Raw genomic sequence first — 12,769 nt, 5'->3', positions numbered from 1 at the left:
GCCACAGGGGCCTGTGTTGTTTCACATATTCATAAATGATTTGGGTGAAGGAATAGAGGGGGTACTTATTAAATCTTCAGATGATACTAAACTGTGAGGGGTAGCAAATATATCAGCAGAATCAGGATACATGATGATCTTGACAGGCTGGAAAACTTGACTAAAATGAATAAAATGAATTGCAATAGTGAAAAAATGTAAAGTTCTTCATTTAGGTAGGAAAAATCAAATGCATCACTATAGGATGGGTGAGACTTGTCTTGGAAGTAATAAATGTGAAAAGGATCTGGGGGTCTTAGTAGACCATACACTGAACATGAGTCAGCAGTGTGACTTGGTAGCTAAACAGGCAAATGGATTTTGGACTGTATTAAAAGAAGTATAGTGTCCAGATCACACAAGGTGATATTACTAAAGAAAATCACTGCTGACAAACAAAGAACGGAGAAATGATCAAAGATCTTTCACTCATTTCCATTACCAATTTCCTAAACCCAAGATTATTGTATTGCAATGTAAGGTTTATTATCAATTGACAATCAAGTCAATTTAAGTCAGGTCAAGTTATTTATGCTGTTACAGAAGGATGCAGAAAAAAATTTTAAAACTTGTAGACAATATAACAAAAACAATTTTCAATAAAATTAGCTAAAAGATATAATGATGATGGTTGTAAATGTTCTTTCTATATTCAGAATTAAAATTTGTTAGTCTTAAAAGTACCCCTTTGTTTATTTGTTGATAGTGTTATACATTGAACATTTTCACATTGCCATTGTAAATCATTGTTGTTGCCCTAATTTTGAGTAATGTGATATACAGCAAATTTCCTTCCATTAATGAGCCATCTCTGAAATGCTATGATCTTTTCAAACAGTGCTGTCCCCCCTTTTACACTGCTCAATCTTCCTCCGAGTTTTTGAATGTTCTAAATTGAGTGTTATAGCACTAAACTAATACTGCGCCAAAATGCTCTATTGGTTTAGTGCTATAGCATTCAACTTTGAAATAGTCCACCAGAGATTATACATCAAAAAAAGATGGGGGGGGGGTGAGGGAGGAAGCATTGTAGGAAGCACTGTGGACATTTTAAACAGCACATCTCAGTGATTCAGAAACACAATGGCAGTGTAGCAGATGGAATAAAGCAGTTTCGCTCAAAAGCAGTTTAACCATGCTTTGCTAACCTGATGGAAGCAGTTTTGTATGAACAGGTAGATAAAGTCTGCTGCCCACTGGTTACTCAAATGGCTGGTCTGAAATGACAGGAATAAATCCATTAGCAACCAGTTACTAAATCAGAATACATAGGCAGTTTTAAAATGGCCATAATCCTTTAAGGTCAGGTTTAAAAAATTGTATCGCTAACCTAACTCTCAATGGTTATTTTCACTCTATTTTCCCAACAGGGACTCAAAGTGAGAAAGGGAGGTTGGTTATAATCTTTTGTCCAAGGCCTACAAAAATTTGGAACCAGCCCTAGCTGCTCCCTTGCATTTTGCATCAGAAGTACAGCCTGTACCCATCAAAGTACACATAGGACTGTGGTTTTCATTTGCCATGTCTCTGGGAAGGAAAGGGAAAAGAAGACACTGATACACCTGCCCCAGCCCTCATATGCTTCTCAGGTCTTGCAGCAACCATTTGTCATTTGCTCCCCTAGTAGTAACTGTTCTGAATGTGACAGCTGCTGGAATAAACAATGAACCACTCCTTGTCAAACACAGTTGCAATGGCCAATGGGACAGACGGATATACCCATAACTTATCTTCCTTTCCTGCTCCTAGTGAGAGCATGAGGCAAATGAAGATAAACAAGTAAGGTGATGAAGCTGCTCATACTTCAGGGGCATCTGAGCTCGATTAAATCAAGGAGACTTACAAGAGACACAGGGTCTCTTGTGGCCTGCACATGAGAAGGCCAGATGACTTGGAAGACAACTTGAAAAAGAGAGAAAAGGAGAAAATGATACAATGGAAACACAGGGGAGAGAGAGACTCTCATAGTTTACTGATGAGGTAATCTACTACAGCATAAGCACCATAAAAATCTTTCATTTCTGAATATGAAAGGCAAACATTGACTCCTGTAGTTGGCTGAAGACTGGCTGTTTTGGCCTCGGTTAAAGTGGTTATTGTGTGAATCTGCTACAACCAAATATAAAACATGAACAGTATGCTCAGTAAAAGTTTACTTTCAACTAGCCATCTTGTCACATGGTCAGAGAACATTCACAGCAGGAGATCACTGCCGGGCTGTCAAAATGATTCACTTCACATTTTCAGTCAAAACAATGACTCTTCAAAGCTCAAACATAAATCTGAAAATCAACCTTCATTCCACTTCACTGTATAATGGCATTTTCACTGTACGGCACTCCTGATCATTTATTATGTGGGCACACAGATAGTTTGCATATTCTATTACTTAGCAAAAGCATTTAGTACTAAGAGTCTCCAGAGGGAGCATTACTACAGATTATGGACTAATTTGGCCAAGGATGTCTCTTGAGAGCTTCTTTGATTGAATACTGGTGATAGACACAGCAAGAGTAAGTAAAACAGGAACACAAAGCTCCAAATAAATGGCCGACTCAAAAAAACCCAGTGTTTTTAATCCCTACCAATGCATGAATCTATTTAGTTAATCCCTACCAATGCATGGATCTATCACATTATAGATAAGAATCTATTACATTGCTGAGTAATCGTTATTGATATTTATTTTAACTTTATTGAAATTATACTGTCTTGAACTCCAGCAGAAATACTGGAGGGATCAGTTGCATTCATATGCCAACAGTACTAAAAAAAAAAAAGAAAGAGCTTGACTTTACCCCACTCCAAAAACTTCAGCTTCGATGATATTTGTCAAAACTTAGTTTGCATCACATTTTACAAATGATGGCAAACTAAAATGGGACTGCAAAGGCATAAAGAATGTCCCACATTGTACAGCCATAAGCAGGGTTGTATCCTTCTATGCTTTATTGAAGATGATGGATTTAGAAGTATGCAGTTCTGCTTTGGTCTCTCCTGTTAAAGCATCCATTCCTATAAGATCCAAACACCTGAACATTTAGAACCCAAGTATTTGTAATAAAAGTGGTTCGGCGTACCAGGGCCGCCACTGATACGACGGGCAGGAGATGCTCTGGGAGGGAACGTGTGCGTGTGCACATTCCTGACATATCCGTCCACTGGGGAGGGTGGGGAAGTGTGAGCTCAGCACTTAAAAAGTGCCACGTACTCAGCCCCAGCCTCCTTTCCTGCGAGAGAAGCAGGGGACACTTTTACCCACCCACCCTCCCCCCAAAAGAGTAGAGAATGAAGCTGGTTTTTAGTTGTTGTGGGTAAAAGGCTAGGTTGAATTGTTGTTTTCATGTTATGTCGCAGGTTTCAATCATCACAGCTTTTGTGGAGGCAGGGGAAGGAGCACATTTGAAGGGAATTTGCCTTATAAGGCAAATCCCAAAAGTTGGAGAGCTTCCATGAGTGGCTTGGGACCTCTGAGCAGATGCCAGCCTGGCTAGGAAGGCAGAAGCTTGCAGGGAGATGGGTGGCCTTGAATGGGTCTCAAGGAGATCTGTGCCCCCTTTGAGCATGCCAGGTGGGACACCTTCCCCACTTACAGAAAATCCAGCAGCAGGGAGGCCCCTGTTCCTGTCTGGGACCAAAGAAGGGGTATTAATTGTCCTGGAAGGTGGGGATGTAGAAGTAGTCACCTGACTACAGTTTGCTTCAATCCCCTATCTATGCCAACATTGTTTTAAAAATGGTTATTCTAATAAAACTGTGGCCTTTAATTGCCAACAAAAACATTTGAGTGCGCATCATATGTAAGCCATACTGCACCTTCTGCAAATCAATATCATTTTAATATACAATGTAATTCAGGCAAAGTGCAATGGTATAATTATCTTTCTACAGCTGCCTGGATTCGGCATAAATAACTGTTAGCAGTGTTAGTACGTAAAATGCCTAAAGGGGGTTGTGATAAACTGTATTATGAAAATTCATGAGTACTCTATAGCTATGTTACAGACTGTGCTTTAAAAGCTAATAAGTGCTGTATAAACATGTAACTGCCTATGAAGGGTTAATGCCTCAAAGAGACAGAAAACCATTGATTGGCAGGCTGCTTAAACAGATTTCATTGGATAGAGTCAGTTGAGAAGAAAAAGTTGAGAACTGACTGCTGAAGAGAATTCAGTTTAACGCTGATGGAGGACAGGGAAGGTGGCAAGGAGGAGAGGGAGGATCACTGAGGACCCCCATTTGGGCCAGAAAACAGAACAGAGCTTCAAGTTTAGAGAAGTAATGTCTAAGGGGAATCAATACTCTGAAGTACCATATTTACTGGCGTATATGACGACTAGGCGTATAAGACGACCCCCCAACATTTCCACTCAAAATATAGAGTTTGCTACATTACATTACGGTACTATGGGCCACTATGGGCAGCTATGTCTATCCCGACTGAAGTGCACCCGGTGTATAGGACGACCCCCCCCCCACTTGGAGGCATGTTTTTCAGGGGGGAAAGTAGTCTTATACGCCAGCAAATACTGTAATTTAGTAAGTTCACAAACACTAGTTAATATGTTTCCAGAAAGTAGGAGTTTTAAGCTTTTCACAAAGTCTTAGAATCTTTGATATGAGAAGATTTGGTTTCAGTGTCTGCTAGACATTCCAGTACATTTTATGTTCTTGAGTTTAACTGCAGTTTCAGAAAGCAGAGATAGACAGACTATCAAGTACCTGAAGCACTTCTCTAAATACACCAGAGATCACCCCACTCTTTAGAGCTATTTCCCTTTTCAATCGAGCAGGGAATTACTTCAGTAAACTATAAGCTTTCTTCTTTAAACTAGAAGCTCACATTTCTGTACAGCACTTATGAGTTTTCATAGCATAGTATGTCACAGGGATAAACTAGGTCCTATACACACAATCTAGAAGGTATACCCTCACATTAGTGCAGTAATGTTTATTGAGACATTTGAGGAATCTGAGTTTGATGTGCCATGTACTGCCTCTAGAGTTGTGAGCTCTGGATTGGGAAAATACCTGTAGAGATTGGGGGTGGTAACTGAGGAGGGCAGGGTTTGGGGAGGGCAGGAAAGGTATAATGTCATATATAGCCCGCCTTTCAGAGCAGCCATTTTCTCCAGGTTAACTGACCTCTGTTACTTTGAGATCACTTGTAATCCCAGGATATCTTCAGACACCACCTGACAAATCTAACTATAGCATGCAAGCAGGTCACTGCAACTATGTTATAAGGAAGCCCACTCAAGTAAGCAGGCACAGGATGGTGCAACTCTGCTTAGAATTGCACTGTATAGAACCTTCTTGCATGTTAAGTATTCAAGGCAAAAGATACACATAGCAATAAAGTTCCAGGAATGCTGAAAGGATAGTCTGTGTTTGCATTTAATAAAATGCATAATTCTCTATTTGCAAGAAACCTCCCCCCCCCCACCCCAAAAAAAGCAATTACAGGCTTTGGGTTTTATCTGTGTCACACAATGTCATAACAATGCAAGTGGGATTTTTAAGGCGATGGCAATAAAGTCCCGCAATTATATATAATGTCAAAGCAATCTTTGCATTATTCATCATCAGATGTGCATTGACATCCACAATGATTAGGACCAGTTGCATAAAATTATATAGTTTTCTGGCACAATAAAAAGAGAGAGAGAGATGCATTTTTAAAAAAAATACCCTAACTAATTATACATGCATTTAGGAACAAATGGCAAATGCATGCCTACAAGTTCTAATTTATAATGCCCCATAAAGAAAAGGAAGAATAATAATGTAATTCAGTGGCAAGTAAGTATGCTAGAATGCTGCATTGTGTCTGGAACCTTTTGCAAGTTTGACTTCAAATAAAGAGAGCATGTATTAAAATGGTAATTCAAAGAAAGAGATGATTATTTTCCTAGATAGGGAGTAAAGCTGCCTTTTGAGAATGCCAGAGAAATGAGCAATCCCAAGTTTACAAAGACTCCTCACAACACTGCAGGACACAAATGCCTGTGGGAGATCAGAGGTCAACCAGAATATCTACTGATTAAAACTGTAGTGAGGAAATTAAGAGAACATTGATGAGATTCGAGGAAACCATTGCAAGGCAGACACTATTTGTTGTTGTTGTTCAGTCAATGGCAGCTGCGGCATGAAATATTAGTTCTAGTATCACTGGACACAGCAGTAGTCCTTAGCCCACAATCCCTTTGTCCAGCCCTCTCCTGCTCTTTGACACTAGCCCACTTGATCAATTCCCATTTATTTCTAGATCCATTCAACTCGTCTTGGTCTAAATGAGTGGATGATTCTGACAAAGGGGTAGTGAATGATCAATATGTATGAAGTTGGGATCTACTGAGTCTAGTGAACCAGGTTATTCTGGATCTGGAGAAAACAGTGAATGGACTAGAGTCCTGAATGTGTCACTAGAAGCCTATGAATTGTTTGTTTAGAAAATCTCCATGTTTGCATAGAGCTCAGAAGGAGCAGGAGAAATTGCTTGTTTTCCTGGACAAGGGACATACAGTAGGCAGGGACAACACCTTGATTAGTGAAAACCTTGTAGTGATGGAAAGGGAGAAGGTCCATGCACAAGGAAAGTAGTTGGAAAGCTGGAAAAAAATTAATAGTAGAGGGTGGATTTCTAGTGAAGAAATACAGCCTGAAATGAAAGAATTTCACTAATCAAAGTGTGGGGCCAGTGTTCCAGTGCAGAAATAGAGCCCCCAAAGTACTTGCAGATGTAAATTCTGAGCCTCTGTCCATTATTTTTGACAATTCTGGGAGAACGGGTGAAGTGCCAGAAAACTGGAGGCAAGCAAATGCTGTCTTCATATTCAAGGTCAGCATGGCTTTCTCAAGAACAAGTCATGTCATACTTACATTATATCTTTTATTTCTAGAAAGATACTACCTTGCAAGATCATGGGAATACTGTGGACATTGTTTACCTTGATTTAAGTAAAGCTTTTGATAAGATTCCCCGTGATATTCTTGCTGACAAGTTGGTAAAATGTGGTATGGATTGTATTACTATTAGATGGATCAAGAACTGGTTGACAGATTGCACGCAAAGGGTGCTTGTAAATTGTTTATCATCTTCTTGAACAGGAGTGATGTGTGGAGTGCCTCAGGGATCTGTCCTGGGGCCTCTGTTGTTCAACATATCATCTATCTATCTATCTATCTATCTATCTATCTATCTGTCTATCTATCTATCTGGATTTGGACTTGGATTTGGATTTGGATTTTGATTTGGATGAAGAAATAGAGGGGGTACTTACTAAATCTGCAGTTGACGCTAAACTGGGAGCGCTAGCAAACAAACCAGAAGACAGAATCAGAATACAGGATGATTTTGACAGGCTGGAAAACTGGGCTAAAATGAATAAAATAAATGAATAAAACTCTTCCTGGTCCTTCCAGCTACCACTTGCAAACAATTGGCAAATGTTTCTGGGGGGTTATCCAGCTGGCCGTCCATCAGGATATAGAGCTGGGTATCATCTGCATACTGATGACATCCCAGCCCATAACTCCAGACCTACTGGGCAAGAGGGCACATATAGATGTTAAACAAAATAGGAGAGAGTACCGCCCCCTGTGGCACCCAGGATGGTAGTGCAAAAGGTCAGGCAACTCATTTCCTAAAGCAACTCTCTGCAACCTGTTCTCAAGAAAGGAGACCAGCCATTTAACGGCTGTTCCCCCTATCCCTGTGTCAGCAAGGTGATGGACCAGGAGTTCATGATCACCCACATCAAATGTGCCCAATATATCTAACAGCATGAGAATGGCCAACTCGTCTTGATCCAGTTGGTGACAGAGATCATCCATCAAGGTAATCAGCATGGTCTCCACCCCATGGCCTGGATGGAAGCCAGACTGATATGGATCCAGGGCCGAAGTTTCCTCCAAAAATGCCAGGTGTTGGTCCACAGAAGCCCTCTCAACTACCTTACTGAGGAACCCAAGATGCAATACTGGGCAGTAGCTGGTGGGGTCCCATGGATCCAGGGATGGTTTCTTCAGAAGAGGGCAAACCACTGCCACCTTGAGCCACTGAGGGAACTCTCCCAGTATCTCTCAGGGGATCACCTATCTACTGGTCTCTCAACTTGAGCAACCACGATGGACAGGGAACAAGGGAGTAAGTGGTCGCCCTTACTGACTGCAATTTGTCCGAGTTTCTTCTTCTTCTTCTTAACAGAGCCAACTCAAGCCATCAAATCTAATCCCCTGCGACAGATACAGAGCTTCCAGTTCACGTTCTGTATCAACTGTGGCAGTAAGGTCGTGGTGGAGCAACAAGATGGGTGAGACTTGGCAGTAGTATGTGTAAAAAGTATCCGGGGGACTTAGTGGACCATATAGTGAATATGATGATTCGATGTAAGATGTCACTTGGAGGTATTCAGTTTTGGTCGCCACAACTGAAGAAAGATGCAGAGAAACTGGAGCATGTCCAGGGGAGGGTGTCAAAGATGGTGAGGGGGTTGGAGATTAAGACATATGAGAAAAGGTTGAGGGAACTTGGTCTGTTTAGCCTGGAGAGAAGATGACTAAGAGGTGATATGATAACCATCTCCAAATACTTGAAGGGATATCATATAGAATATATAGCAGAGTTGTTTTCTATTGCCAGAGGGTTGGACCAGAACCAGTGGGTTGAAATTAATTCTAAAGACTTTTCAGCTAAACATCTGGAAGAAGTTTCCAGCAGTTAGAGTGGTTCCTCAGTGGAACAGGCTTCCTTGGGAGGTTCTCCTTATTTGGAAGTTTTTAGGCAGCAGCTAGATAGTCATCAGACAGAAATGTTGATTTTATGAACTTAGGCAGATTGTGAGTGGGTGGGCAGGAAGGGATGTGTTAATATTTGTCTCTTGTGGTCCGTCCTTGCATTCCCAGGGATTTGCTGATCGCCACTGTGGGATGGTAGGTGAATTTCCTCCAGGCCAAGCTTAGATTCTGCAGATTTTTGTTAGGGGGAATCACTTGAGCATAAAATCGGGGTCACTGTGGGTGGGCAGGTAGTTGTGAGTTCCATAATCTGCAGGGAGCTGGACTAGATGACCCTGGATGTCTCTTCCAACTCTAAGAAGAGTTGGTTTTTATATCTCGCTTTTCACTGCCTGGAGTCTCAAAATGATTTTCAACTGCCTTCTCTCCTTCTCCCTGTGAGGTAGGTGGGGCTGAGAGAGCTCTAGGACTGCTTGGTCAGAGCAGCGCTATCAGGGAGGTGACAAGTCCAAGGTCACCCAAATGGCTGTACGTGGAGGAGCAGAATATCAGCCCCAGCTCATCAGGTTAGAAGCCACTGCTCTTAACCACTACACTACCAGTGAGAGGTAGAAAAGATGTTGAGGAGGGAGGAGCTGTTTGTTTTTCAAAACACTAAATGACTTTTCATTGCAGCCTATAATGCATACAATGAAGATTTACTGCCCAGAAATGCATAGGAAATGTATATGTTTTTTGCATATGGATGTAGGGATCCAGGCAGATTTCTCATTTAATTTAAAGAGGTGGAAATAGTATTAGCTTCCTCCACAAGGGTACATAATTTGAATTCTGCATTGAGAAACAGGAAAATTCTAAATTAATATTTAGAGCTGGGTTTTAATATCTTTGAGCACAACATAATCTGCAATTACTTCTGAAATCTGATTCAAGCAGGGGGGATGGTAGCACATTGTTACCAGGAAAACTTCCATGCACAGATTTTAATTATTATCTGAGCTCAGAAATAATACAGCACAAGGTTTACTCATCTGAATAATATTAAGGACGCTGAGAAAAAAAGTTTTGCTGGACAGGTAAATGATTAATTGGAGTGACAGAAGCTGGGGTAGGGTGAGGGAGAGGTAGGCTGATCCAATTAAGAACATAAGGTGAGCCCTGCTGGATCAGACCAGTGTCCATGTTGTTCAGCATCCCATCTCACACAGTGACCAACCAATTCCACTAGACAACCAACAACAGGGCACAGAAGCCAAGCTCTTCCAATGAAGCTGCTTTATAGCAATGTGACTCAAAGGCTGACAGCCTCTCAACACAGACATTCTCTTTGTTCACCCTGGCCACTGACAGTCCTATCCTTCATTAATCTATCATATCCCTTTTTAAAAGCTGTCTGTTGTGGAGATCACTACATTCTATGACAGCAGGTTCTACCTTTAAATCACTCTCTGTGTAAAGAAGTATTTCCTGTTACCCACCCTGAATCTAGTGTCCATCACCTTCATTTGATACGCAGGAACAACTAAAAACTCAGAGCCAAATACGCAAAATCTGGGTAACAGGTGTTGTATTGCGTAAGCAAGGGACATTGGTTGGTTCTGCACTGGGGCCATTCTCTACAATCAAATGGTTGTCCATGCATAATGTTATCAAATCAGAGTCCAGTAGTACCTTTAAGATCAACAAAGATTTATTCAAGGCGTGAGCTTTTGAGTGCAAGCACTCTTCGTCAGACTAAGAGCTTGCACTCGAAAGCTCACACCCTGCATAAATCTTTGTTGGTCTTAAAGGTGCTACTGGACTCTGATTTGATTGGCTACTTCGGGCCAACACAGCTACTCATTTGAATCATGTATAATGTTTTCATAGGTTCATTTTTTAAAAAAATGAGAAATGGTGACCTCAGCAAGCAGTTCCCCTTATTAGCTGGAAATACACTTTCCAACATACACTACACCAGAATCCTGAAAACACAGTGAAATCGTGATATAAAGATAGGGTTGCCCTATGTGGATTAGGAGATTAGAGGCTGGAGCCAGAGGAGGTCAGGTTTGGGAAGGGAAGGGACTTCACTTGGGCAAAATGCCATGGAGTCCACCTTTCAAAGCAGCCTGATCTTGGTGACCTGGAAATGAATCGTAATAGCATGAGATCTCCAGGAGATTGGCAACCCTTTAATAAAGACCATCCATGCACCACAGAGACAGAGCTTCCATTCTGCACAAAAGAAAAAAAGAGAAAAAATCCCCAGAAACTCAGTTCCGATCGACGAAAGAACAGGAAAACAGTGCACTGCTGGCATCATTGTCTGGAACCGCCAATCTCTTTGTGTGTACACAGAACAGCATTTGTGCTATGTTTGGTTAGTGGAGAGCAACCTTTTCACTGTGCAGTCTTAAACTTCATAAGCAACCCAGAAAGATGACTCAGATCACTGTAAGAAGAGTTCATATATGTGCATCTGCTGCCTATGGTCTCCAAATAGGGAATGAAATTGCAAAACCACAATGTCAGTGGATGCATACAGTGTGCAGTCGTCACACAGTAGCTCAAACAAATGCTGCTGTGTGTGTGAAAATGGCAAGGGTTACCAGGCTACAAACTGGGGCTGGAGATCTGCTGAAATTACAGCTATTCTCCGACAACATGAAAAGCTTATTATTTATATATTTTAAACATTTATGCCACTTCTCCTGGAGAAAATGGCTGCTTTGAAAGGCAGACTGCATGACATTATACCCTACCTAGATCACTCCTCTCCCTAAACCCCAGTATTCTGGACTCTGCCCTCAAATTTCCAGGTATTTCCAAATTTAGTTGGCAGCCCTCAAATGGCCATTGGGAGTTGGGGATTCCCATGGGCCGTTTGCTTCACTTATGCTGTTTTTACATGAGCTCAAAAGGCCCTTACAAGCCGGAAACGGGGAGTTTGGTTGTGATAGAGGAAGCATTAGCATGTTAGGAAAGTAAGGGGGAGGGAATAACCCTTACCATACAATGTGCAGAGTACGACAAAGCATTGGCAATACTTGCTCTTGTTTTGACATATGTTGTCAAAATAAGAGGAATAAAATGCATAATTTAAACATGTTGCATTTTTCATGTATTCTAAGATGTCTCTAAGATGTGATTTCTTTACTCTGCAAGGACATGGGAAGGTTTCCTTTGTGTGTTCAGCAGTATAATTGCAATACAAATGCTGATTTATTGGGTCTCCCTGTTTAGCCAATAATATATTTATGGCACCAATTAATTACATATACAAGAAATCTACTGAGAAACTCTCATTTATTTCTTTCCCAAGAGCTTATGAAAATGCTGCACTCAAATCTTTAACCATTATAATGGGCGGAAAAAAATCACAGTAGTTGTATAATGTGGGGAAAGGAGTCCTCTATTATTTTTTTTTTTTACTGGAAATAAGAATTTGTTAAATGTGAATTGGAACATCATGTGTTGGGGGGAAACAAGATTTGATAAAAGACTCAGAAAGAAAGAGCATATTCAGTAAAAAGCAGCAACTACGAAATTTCCTTAATAAGATGGTGGGAGCAGTTAGAAAGAGAACAGTTAGCTTACCCCCCACTACCAGAAGCAGGAAGCTAGATAAAAGGGACTTTAAGTTATATCTACCATGGCATGTACAACCCTCCATTATCCTTTCAATCCTATCCATGCAAACAGACCAGTGTTCTTTTATCTACAGGCCATTCATTCGAGAACTGATTGAGGAAATACGTGCTATTCATTTGTTTGTCTGCTTCCTCATGAAATTAGTGAATTCCAAAAGAGAATCTAACACTGTCCCAAGCTCCTCCACAAGTCAGCTTTCAGGGTTCGGTCCACATCTTTCCTTTTCTCAACCTGTCTACCCAAGCAAGTGGATAAGCCATACTCATAAGGCACATTATATATTTTAAAAAGAAGAAACTACCAACGACTATGTCGTCACCACCAAAAGGCTGTACTAGGAACTAAGTTTGAAATCTTA

General features: G+C 41.0%; 1 protein-coding gene across 10 annotated transcripts in view; it reads right to left on the bottom strand.

Annotated features, from left to right (window-relative positions):
• Positions 1 to 12,769, bottom strand: part of CHL1 (cell adhesion molecule L1 like) — a 305,295-nt gene that overhangs the window by 185,115 nt on the left and 107,411 nt on the right. For 6 of the 10 annotated variants that reach the window (XM_077325211.1, XM_077325209.1, XM_077325220.1 and 3 more), the window contains one exon: positions 1,188 to 1,256. The exons of the other annotated variants lie outside the window; for them this stretch is intronic. The gene's annotated coding sequence lies outside the window, so the exon portion shown is untranslated. The remainder of the gene's footprint in view (positions 1 to 1,187; positions 1,257 to 12,769) is intronic. 10 annotated transcript variants of the gene reach the window in all.

Source organism: Paroedura picta, chromosome 3 (genome assembly GCF_049243985.1).
Source record: "Paroedura picta isolate Pp20150507F chromosome 3, Ppicta_v3.0, whole genome shotgun sequence".
Taxonomy (NCBI): domain Eukaryota; kingdom Metazoa; phylum Chordata; class Lepidosauria; order Squamata; family Gekkonidae; genus Paroedura; species Paroedura picta.
The sequence above is the reverse complement of the archived record's forward strand: the minus strand, read 5'-3'. Positions and strand labels throughout refer to the sequence as shown.